Raw genomic sequence first — 10135 nt, forward strand, 5'->3', positions numbered from 1 at the left:
CATGACCAAGTTCACAGAGCCAGTAAGGGGTGGAATCAAAATTCATACCAGGCAGCTATCTCATGAGTAATGGAGGTCGATCTGGGGTTTCCTTTTTTTTTTTTTTTTTTTTAAGATTTTATTTATTTATTTGCCAGAGAGAGAGAGCGCGAGCACAGGCAGGCCGAGTGGCAGCAGAGGCAGAGGGAGAATCAGGCTCCCTGCTGAGCAAGGAGCCTGATGTGGGACTCGATCCCAGGATGCTGGGATCATGACCTGAGCCAAAGGCAGCTGCTCAACCAACTGAGCCACTCAGGCATCCCTGGGGTTTCCTTTTTGTTAAAGAAATATTGTTTTACTTTTTTCTCAATATAATGACAGGTGCCCTTCATTCAGTGAAAAAATCTGCACTTGTGACTCAGAACTAACTCTTCTTTTTGTCATTTTTACATAGACGGCTGGTTTAATCTACATGTTGCCTAGATGAGAGATGTGGAACAAATGTGGAAATTTTACTTAAAATAGAAAGATAAACATTGGAAGTAGGATAGTGACAGGAAAGGGAAACAATGTAAAGTGTTAGCTCTTCGAGAGCTAGTTGAAGAGAAGATAGTCTCTGGGTGTCTGCTTACTTGCTCTTAATACATTCAAATTATATGTTTTAGCAATTTTTCTGTTCTTCAAAATAACTTCAGGAGTGGTTCAGATCCAATACTTTAATTTTTATAAGCTTATAAAAAAATATGAATGCAGGGGGGGTCAAATTTTAGTAGAATTTGAGTTAATTTTGGATGCTTTCACTAATGAGAGGACAAAGTGGCATAAAGAAAACTGCATCTAATGAGAAGTATATAATTAAATGTTTAACATCAACTTTAAGGAATGAGAGTTATTTTCCTACTCTTTTTTTCTCTGATGAACAAGAAATTAAAGTGATGAACCACTAAATTCTACATCCGAATCTAATATTACACTATATGTTAACTAACTGGAACTTAAATAAAAACTAGAAAAAGAAAAAAAAAAAAGAAATTAAAAAACTAAAGCTCTAAACAGTGTTTTAGTAGATTAAACAGAAAGAGACAATATTACAAGAGAACAAAAATATATAATAGGGAGAAAATGAAAGGCTTGTTGATAATATCAAATCCAGGAAAAATAAAGACCATGCATAAAATGGTTTTGTACTAGTGTTTCATTGCAGTTTTAATTTGCATCTCTTTAATGACAAACAGTACTAAGTATTTTTTGTATGCTTTTGTCACCCATTTGTCTACCTTGATGAAGTACCTATTCAAATCTTTTGGCTATATTTTAGAAATAATTGGATGATTTATCTTCCTATGCTTATTTTTTGAGAGTTCTTTATACATTTTACATAGATATGTCTGATATGTGTATATCAGACATATGATATGAAAATATTTTCTCCCAGTTAGTAGCTTGTCTTTTCATTCTCTTAACAGTAACCTCATAAGAGCAAGTTCTTCTCATCATTTTTAAAGGGTTTATGGATCATACTTTTAATGTTGTATCCAAGAAACTAATCTAAGGATTAAGATTTTGCCCTATGTTTTTTCCTAGAAGTTTTATAGTTTTAGGTATACACTTAGATTTGTTTACCACTTTGAGTTGATTTTATATGTGGTATGAGATATGAATTGAGGTTCTTATTTGCACTGGATATTTGATTGCCCTAGCACCCTTCTTCTTTTTTTTTTTTTTTTTTTTTTTAGATTTTATTTATTTATTTGACAGAGAGAGGCACAGCGAGAGAGGGAACACAGGCAGGGGGAGTGGGAGAGGGAGAAGGATGTTTCTCCCACAGCAGAGAGCCCAATGTAGGGATCCATCCCAGGACCCTGGGACCATGACCTTAGCCAAAGGCAGACACTTAGTAACTGTGCCACACAGGCACCCTGAGGTAACACCCTTTGTTCATAAGACTATTCTTTCAACATTAAATTACAGCTCTGCAGCAAAAAAAATAAAATAAAATAAAATAAAATAAATAAAATTAAAATTAAAAAAAAATTTTTTTAAATAAAAAATTAGGCCAAGGAACCAAATAGATTTTTTTTTTTTGATTAAGGACTATCTTCTTCTTATTTTCCTTTCCATTTCTTTTTTATTTTTTAAAGATTTTATTTATTTATATGACAGAGATCATAAGTAGGCAGAGCAGCAGGCAGAGAAAGAGAGGGGGAAGAAGGCCCCTTGCTGAGCAGAGAGCCCAATATGGGCCTCAATCCAGCGCTGGATCCCAGGACCCTGAGATCATGACCTGAGCTGAAGGCAGAGGCTTAAGCCACTGAGTCACCCAGGTGCCCCTAGATATTTTTCAAAAAAAGACATATAAGTGCCTTTTTTCTCTTCTTAACATGAGCATTCAATAATGTAAATTTCTTTGTAAGCACAGCTTGATCTGCATCCCAGATATATTGATACATTACATTTTCATTTTAATTCAATTCAAAATATATTAATTACCTTTGCAGTTTTCTACTTGAATCCATATATTATTTACAATTATTTTATTTAACTTTGAGTGATTTAGGAAGATCTTGTTATTTTTCTGTTATTGATACCAAGTTTAGTTTGGTCAAAGAATATACTTCCTATGATTTTCATTCTCTTAAAGCTCATTTTATGAGTCTATTTTGGTAAATGTCTCGTCTGTATTAATAAAAAAATAGTTATTCTGCTGATGTTGGATGGTTTGCTGTTTAAATGTCTTTTATATCAAGATTTTCCATTTCTGGGGCACCTGGGTGGCTCAGTGGGTTAAGCCTCTGCCTTCAGCCCAGGTCATGGTCTCAGGGCCCTGGGATCAAGCCCCTTATCGGGCTCTCTGCTCAGCGGGGAGCCTGCTTCCTCCTCTCTCTCTCTGCCTGCCTCTCTGCCTACTTGTGATCTCTGTCTGTCAAATAAATAAATAAAATCTTAAAAAAAAAAAAAAAGCTTTTCCATTTCTTCCATCTACTAAAAGAGGAGTGTTAAAGTCTCCAACTGTAATTGTGGACTTAGCTCTTTGTTTATATTTTATCTTAACACACTAACCAAAATACAGAGATTGTTAGTTTGGTTAAAAGAGCAAAACCAAACTATTGTTTGCCAGAAACCCACTCACAATATAATGAAAAATATAAGTTAAAAGGAAAAAGATGGAAAAGTTACATCACAGAAACACTCATCAAAAGGAGAGATAGGTGAATATAATAGTATCAGCCTAAACTTCAGGACAAGAAAATTACCAGAGATTAACTGGAACATTGCATAATGATAAAAGGTTCAAATCATCAAGATGCAAAAACAATCCTAAATATGTGTATATCTAACAACAGAGCTTCAAGATACACAAAGCACTGTTTTCTTGCTTGTTTGCTTTTATTTTTGATGCTTTTAAACTGAAGTGTTGGGGTGCCTGGGTGGCCAGGTGGGTTAAAGCCTCTGCCTTCAGCTCAGGTCATGATCCCAGGGTTCTGGGATTGAGACCCACATCCGGTTCTCTGCTCAGCAAGGAGCCTGCTTCCTCCTCTCTCTCTCTCTCTGCCTGCCTCTCTGCCTACTTGTGATCTCCATCTGTCAAATAAATAAATAAATAAATCTTAAAAAAATAATAAACTGAAGTGTTATTTATATACTATATATCTATTTTAAGAGTACAGTTGGATAAATTTTAATAATTGTATATAGTGTGTAACCACTTCCACAATCAAAATATACTATAGTTACCTTACCCTAAAAAGACACTTTTACCCTTTGCACTTTATCCTACACCTTGCAGCCCATCTTTTTCCCCCTCCTCCCCGGTCAGAGGCCATCACTGAATGCTTTCTGTTATGCAATTTTCATAATTTCTATAATTTCATAGGAAAGAGATCATTTAGAAATAAATGATATAAACAGGACATAAATAACCCCTTTTATTGGATTTTTTTTCTGAAAATGCTTTTTTATATTTATCAATGTTGTGTTCATTAATATTTTATTCCTATCTAAAGTAGTATTGCACGGCTTAATCATACTAGTTTACTGTTCAACAATTGATGGATCTTTGAGTTGTCTCCAGGTTTTAATTAATATGAATAGTCCTGATATAAGTACTTGCAAACCAATCTTTGTGGTGACAAATGTAATTTCTCTTGGAGAAATACCTGGATTGAAATTGCTTGGTTATATGAAAAATAAAGGTTTAACTTTTAAAATATAGCCATTTTGTTTCCCAAATGCTGAATTTTTAAAAATGCTTTACCATTTTGCCCTTTTACTTGCAATGGCTGTCAGTTCTACTTATTACACATCACTGTCAATAACTGGTATTAATAGGCTTCTGAACTTATATCTAGTGGGTGTGTATTTCTAACTCATTTTTATTTTAATTTGCATTTCTTTGATGTCTGGTCATCTTTTCGTGCACTTATAGGCCATTCTTACATGTTTATATATCATTTATGTAATGTGTTCAAAGCTTTTGCCCACTTTTGGGGGTGTATTTGCCTGTTCATTATTGATTCATAAGAGTCTTTCTATACAAAGGATACAAACTCTTGCTAGATATATGCTTTGTAAATATCTCCTATTAGCCTGTGTCTTGTTCTTTTGTTTATTTAATTCTGTCCTGTAAGAACTAAAGTTTGTGGGATTTTTTCCAAATATATATATATGTATATATATATATCTATATATATATATATATAAACATCTATTTTTATCCCCAAGGGTACAGGTCTGTGAATCGCCAGGTTTACACACTTCACAGCACTCACCACAGCACATACCCTCCCCAATGTCCATAACCCCACCACCCTCTGCCAACCCCGCTCCCCGCAGCAACCCTCAGTTTGTTTTGTGAGATTAAGAGTCACTATGGTTTGTCTCCCTCCCAATCCCATCTTGTTCCATTTACTCTTCTCCTACCCCCCTTAACCCCCCATGTTGCATCTCCTCTCCCTCATATCAGGGAGGTCATATGATAGTTGTCTTTCTCCAATTGACTTATTTCGCTAAGCATGATACCCTCTAGTTCCATCCACGTCGTCGCAAATGGCAAGATTTCATTTCTTTTGATGACTGCATAGTATTCCATTGTGTATATATACCACATCTTCTTTATCCATTCATCTGTTGATGGACATCTAGGTTCTTTCCATAGTTTGGCTATTGTAGACATTGCTGCTATAAACATTTGGGTGCATGTGCCCCTTCGGATCACTACGTTTGTATCTTTAGGGTAAATACCCAGCAGTGCAATTGCTGGGTCATAGGGTAATTCTATTTTCAACATATTGAGGAACGTCCATGCTGTTTTCCAGAGTGGTTGCACCAGCTTGCATTCCCACCAACAGTGTCAGAGTGTTCCCCTTTCTTTGCATCCTCACCACCATCTGTCATTTCCTGACTTGTTAATTTTAGCCATTGTGACTGGTGTGAGGTGGTATCTCATTGTGGTTTTGATTTGTATTTCCCTGATGCCGAGTGATATGGAGCACTTTTTCATGTGTCTGTTGGCCATCTGGATGTCTTCTTTGCAGAAATGTCTGTTCGTGTCTTCTGCCCATTTCTTGATTGGATTATTTGTTCTTTGGGTGTTGAGTTTGCTAAATTCTTTATAGGTTTTGGACACTAGCCCTTTATCTGATATGTCGTTTGCAAATATCTTCTCCCATTCTGTCAGTTGTCTTTTGGTTTTGTTAATTGTTTCCTTTGCTGTGCAAAAGCTTTTGATCTTGATAAAATCCCAATAGTTCATTTTTGCCCTTGCTTCCCTTGCCTTTGGTGATGTTCCTAGGAAGATGTTGCTGCGGCTGAGGTCGAAGAGGTTGCTGCCTGTGTTCCTCTCAAGGATTTTGATGGATTCCTTTCTCACATTGAGGTCCTTCATCCATTTTGAGTCTATTTTCGTCTGTGGTGTAAGGAAATGATCCAATTTCATTTTTCTGCATGTGGCAGTCCAATTTTCCCAACACCATTTATTGAAGAGGCTGTCTTTTTTCCATTGGACATTCTTTCCTGCTTTGTCAAAGATTAGTTGACCATAGAGTTGAGGGTCTATTTCTGGGCTCTCTATTCTGTTCCATTGATCTATGTGTCTGTTTTTGTGCCAGTACCATGTTGTCTTGATGATGACAGCTTTGTAATAGAGCTTGAAGTCCGGAATTGTGATGCCACCAACTTTGGCTTTCTTTTTCAATATTCCTTTGGCTATTCGACATCTTTTCTGGTTCCATATAAATTTTAGGGTTATTTGTTCCATTTCTTTGAAAAAAATGGATGGTACTTTGATAGGAATTGCATTAAATGTGTAGATTGCTTTAGGTAGCATAGACATTTTCACAATTTTTATTCTTCCAATCCAGGAGCATGGAACATTTTTCCATTTTTTGTGTCTTCCTCAATTTCTTTCATGAGTACTTTATAGTTTTCTGTGTATAGATTCTTAGTCTCTTTGGTTAGGTTTATTCCTAGGTATCTTATAGTTTCGGGTGCAATTGTAAATGGGATGGACTCATTAATTTCTCTTTCTTCTGTCTTGTTGTTGGTGTAGAGAAATGCAACTGATTTCTGTGCATTGATTTTATATCCTGACAGTTTACTGAATTCCTGTACAAGTTCTAGCAGTTTTGGAGTGGAGTCTTTTGGGTTTTCCACATATAGTATTATATCATCTGCGAAGAGTGATAGTTTGACTTCTTCTTTGCCGATATGGATGCCTTTAAATTCCTTTTGTTGTCTGATTGCTGAGGCTAGGACTTCTAGTACTATGTTGAATAGCAGTGGTGATAACGGACATCCCTGCCGTGTTCCTGACCTTAGCAGAAAACCTTTCAGTTTTTCTCCATTGAGAATGATATTTGCGGTGGGTTTTTCATAGATGGCTTTGATAATATTGAGGTATGTGCCCTCTATCCCTACACTTTGAAGAGTTTTGATCAGGAAGGGATGCTGTACTTTGTCAAATGCTTTTGCAGCATCTATGGAGAGTATCATACGGTTCTTGTTCTTTCTTTTATTAATGTGTTGTATCACATTGATTGATTTGAGGATGTTGAACCAACCTTGTAGCCCTGGAATAAAGCCCACTTGGTCGTGGTGAATAATTCTTTTAATGTACTGTTGAATCCTATTGGCTAGTATTTTGGTGAGAATTTTTGCATCTGTGTTCATCAAAGATATTGGTCTGTAGTTCTCTTTTTTGATGGGATCCTTGTCTGGTTTTGGGATCAAGGTGATGCTGGCCTCATAAAATGAGTTTGGAAGTTTTCCTTCCATTTCTATTTTTTGGAACAGTTTGAGGAGAATAGGAATTAGTTCTTCTTTAAATGTTTGGTAGAATTCCCCCGGGAAGCCGTCTGGCCCTGGGCGTTTGTTTGTTTGGAGATTTTTGATGACTGTTTCAATCTCCTTACTGGTTATGGGTCTGTTCAGGCTTTCTATTTCTTCCTGCTTCAGTTGTGGTAGTTTATATGTCTCTAGGAATGCATCCATTTCTTCCAGATTGTCAAATTTGTTGGCGTAGAGTTGCTCATAGTATGTTCTTATAATTGTCTCTATTTCTTTGGTGTTAGTTGTGATCTCTCCTCTTTCATTCATGATTTTATTTATTGGGGTCCTTTCTCTTTTCTTTTTGATAAGTCTGGCCAGGGGTTTATCAATCTTATTAATTCTTTCAAAGAACCAGCTCCTAGTTTTGTTGATTTGTTCTATTGTTTTTTTGGTTTCTATTACATGGATTTCTGCTCTAATCTTTATGATTTCTCTTCTCCTGCTGGGTTTAGGGTTTCTTTCTTGTTCTTTCTCCAGCTCCTTTAGGTGTAGGGTCAGGTTGTGTACCTGAGACCTTTCTTCTTTCTTGAGAAAGGCTTGTACCACTATATATTTTCCTCTCAATTTATACATTAAACAATTTATCATTTGTTTCCATGAATTTTTTCAATTCTTCTTTAATTTCCTGGTTGACCCATTCATTCTTCAGAAGGATGCTGTTTAGTCTCCATGTATTTGGATTCTTTCCAAATTTCCTCTTGTGATTGAGTTCTGGCTTCAGAGAATTGTGGTCTGAAAATATGCAGGGAATGATCCCAGTCTTTTGATACTGGTTGAGACTTGATTTAGGACCGAGGATGTGATCTATTCTGGAGAATGTTCCATGTGCACTAGAGAAGAATGTGTATTCTGTTGCTTTGGGATGAAGTGTTCTGAAAGATCTGTGATGTCCATCTGGTCCAGTGTGTCATTTAAGGCCTTTATTTCCTTGTTGATCTTTTGCTTGGATGATCTGTCCATTTCAGTGAAGGGAGTGTTAAAGTCCCCTACTATAATTGTATTATTGTTGATGTGTTTCTTTGATTTTGTTATTAATTGGTTTATATAGTTGGCTGCTCCCACATTAGGGGCATAGATATTTAAAATTGTTAGATCTTCTTGTTGGACAGATCCTTTGAGTATGATATAGTGTCCCTCCTCATCTCTTATTATAGTCTTTGGCTTAAAATCTAATTGATCTGATATAAGGGTTGCCACTCCTGCTTTCTTCTGATGTCCATTAGCATGGTAAATTCTTTTCCACCCCCTCACCTTAAATCTGAAGGTGTCTTCGGGTTTCTTATAGGCAACATATAGATGGGTTTTGTTTTTTTTATCCAATCTGATACCCTGTGTCTTTTGATTGGGGCATTTAGCCCATTAACATTCAGGGTAACTATTGAGAGATATGAATTTAGTGCCATTGTATTGCCTGTAAGGTGACTGTTATTGTGTATTGTTTCTGTTCCTTTCTGATCTACTACTTTTAGGGTCTCTCTTTGCTTAGAGGACCCCTTTCAATATTTCCTGTAGAGCTGGTTTGGTGTTTGCAAATTCTTTCAGTTTTTGTTTGTCCTGGAAGCTTTTAATCTCTCCTTCTATTTTCAATGATAGCCTAGCTGGATATAGTATTCTTGGCTGCATGTTTTTCTCGTTTAGTGCTCTGAATATATCATGCCAGCTCTTTCTGGCCTGCCACGTCTCTGTGGATAAGTCTGCTGCCAATCTAATATTTTTACCATTGTATGTTACAGACTTCTTTTCCCGGGCTGCTTTCAGGATTTTCTCTTTGTCACTAAGACTTGTAAATTTGACTATTAGGTGACGGGGTGTGGACCTATTCTTATTGATTTTGAGGGGGGTTCTCTGAACCTCCTGGATTTTGATGCTTGTTCCCTTTTCCATATTGGGGAAATTCTCTCCAATAATTCTCTCCAATATACCTTCTGCTCCCCTCTCTCTTTCTTCTTCTTCTGGAATCCCAATTATTCTAATGTTTTTTCGTCTTATGGTGTCACTTATCTCTCGAATTCTGCCCTCATGGTCCAGTAGCTGTTTGTCCCTCTTTTGCTCAGCTTCTTTATTTTCTGTCATTTGGTCTTCTATATCGCTAATTCTTTCTTCTGCCTCCTTTATCCTAGCAGTGAGAGCCTCCATTTTTTATTGCACCTCATTAATAGCTTTTTTTATTTCAACTTGATTAGATTTTAGTTCTTTTATTTCTCCAGAAAGGGCTTTTATATCTCCCAAGAGGGTTTCTCTAATATCTTCCATGCCTTTTTCGAGCCCAGCTAGAACCTTGAGAATCATCATTCTGAACTCTAGATCTGACATATTACCAATGTCTGTATTGATTAGGTCCCTAGCCTTTGGTACTGCCTCTTGTTCTTTTTTTTGTGTGAATTTTTCCTCCTTGTCATTTTGTCCAGATAAGAGTATATGAAGGAACAAGTAAAATACTAAAAGGGTGGCAACAACCCCAGGAAAATATGCTTTAACCAAATCAGAAGAGATCCCAAATCGTGAGGGGTGGGGAAGGGGATATAAAGAGGTTCAGAAAGAAAAAAAGAAAAGAAAAAAAAAAAGAAAAAGAAAAAAGAAACAAAAAAAGAAAACCAATAATGAAAAAATATAAAAAGGAAAAAATATATATATATTAGATGAACTAGTTAAAAAACGTTAAAAAAGAAAAGGGTAAAAGTTAAAAAAATTTAGCAGAAGAAGAGAAAAAAAATTGAAAAAGAAAAAAAAATTAAATTAACTGCAAGGCTAAAGAATCATGGGGAGAAAGCCATGAGTTCCGTGCTTTGCTTTCTCCTCCTCTGGAATTCCGCTGCTCTCCTTGGTGTTG

The sequence above is a fragment of the Lontra canadensis genome, unplaced genomic scaffold, assembly GCF_010015895.1.
Source record: "Lontra canadensis isolate GAN:19392208 unplaced genomic scaffold, GSC_riverotter_1.0 scaffold47, whole genome shotgun sequence".
In the NCBI taxonomy this organism is placed as follows: Eukaryota; Metazoa; Chordata; class Mammalia; order Carnivora; family Mustelidae; genus Lontra; species Lontra canadensis.